At 53.6% G+C, this 1,529-nt stretch overlaps 1 non-coding gene across 1 annotated transcript; it reads right to left on the bottom strand.

Moving 5' to 3' along the window:
• LOC140455835 (U1 spliceosomal RNA) lies at nt 1–164 on the bottom strand. Its single transcript, XR_011953066.1, has one exon. It is a non-coding gene; the product is annotated as a U1 spliceosomal RNA (small nuclear RNA).
• Nucleotides 165–1,529: the final 1,365 nt, after the last annotated feature.

Raw genomic sequence — 1,529 nt, 5'->3', positions numbered from 1 at the left:
CAGGGGAGAGCGCGAACGCAGTCCCCCACTACCACAAATTTTGCAGTCGAGTATCCCGCATTTGGGGACATCGCAGGCGTCAGCACACCCGAAGTGCAATAGGATAGCCTCGTCCTGGGAGAACCTTTTTTTTTATTTCAAAAATATACTTTATTCATAAATGATTTGATGGTCTGTACATTGGATCATGCCATACATATGTCCATATTTACAAACACAGATTCGACTTTATTCTTGTCCTTTACAATCCTGTGCATTTTTTCAATCTTGTATATATACATATATTTGGCTGAGGCATCAGCAGAGCCCAAAAAAACGTCTGTATGGGCCCCCTGTTCTTCTTTCGGCACGCCGATCTTACACAGTGGTCTTTCCCCACCGCGCCTTGGCGGCAGCTGCCCCAAGCTTCAGCGCGTCCCTCAACACGTAGTCTTGGACCTTGGAATGTGCCAGTCTGCAACACTCGGTCGGGGTCAACTCCTTCAGCTGGAAGATCAACAGGTTTCGGACCGCCCAGAGAGCGTCCTTCACCGAGTTGATGATCCTCCAGGCGCAGTTAATGTTCGTCTCGGTGTGAGTCCCGGGGAACAGGCCGTAGAGCACGGAGTCCCGCGTCACGGCGCTGCTCGGGACGAACCTCGACAAGCACCACTGCATTCCTCTCCAGACTTCCTCTGCAAAGGCACATTCCAGAAGGAGGTGTGTGACAGTCTCGTCCCCCCCGCAGCCACTTCGAGGGCAGCGTGCGGTGCGGCAGAGAGTCCGGGCGTGTATAAAGGATCTCACAGGCAGAGCCCTTCTCACCACCAGCCAAGCCACGTCTTGGTGCTTGTTGGAAAGTTCTGGCGATGAGGCATTCTGCCAAATGGCTTTGACAGTCTGTTCAGTGAACCGCTCGACAGGATCCGCCCTCTCCTTTTCCCGAAGGGTCTCAAGGACGCTACGTGCTGACCCCTTCCTGATGGACTTGTGGTTAAAGGTGTTTTTCCTCATAAATTTCTCCACGAAGGACAGGTGATACGGAACGGTCCAACTACTCGGAGCGTTCCGCGGCAGCGAGGCCAGGACCATCCTTCGCAACACCGGGGACAGGTAGAACCTCAGTACGTAGTGACACTTGGTGTTTGCGTACCGGGGATCCACGCACAACTTGATGCAGCCACACACAAAGGTGGCCATCAGGGTGAGGGTGGCATTGGGCGTGTTTTTTCCCCCATTGCACCGGTCTTTGTACATTGAGTCTCTTCGGACCCGGTCCACCTTTGATCTCCAAATGAATTGGAAGATGGCCCGGGTGACTGCGGCGGCACAGGTCCTGGGGATAGGCCAGACCTGGCAGGCTCGCATCCTTCTTGATGGATTCGGCAAATGGCTCTATGCAACACACAAACAAGGCGGGTGAGAGGGGGCATCCCTGCCTGACTCCAGATCTTACAGGGAAGCTATCTGATTCCCACCCATTGATTGAGACTGCACTGACAATGTTGGTGTAGAGCAGTCTGATCCAATTTCCGATTCCCTCCCCAAAG

This window comes from Chiloscyllium punctatum, chromosome 30, assembly GCF_047496795.1.
Source record: "Chiloscyllium punctatum isolate Juve2018m chromosome 30, sChiPun1.3, whole genome shotgun sequence".
NCBI lineage: Eukaryota > Metazoa > Chordata > Chondrichthyes > Orectolobiformes > Hemiscylliidae > Chiloscyllium > Chiloscyllium punctatum.
This window is presented reverse-complemented; position numbering and strand designations above follow the sequence as displayed.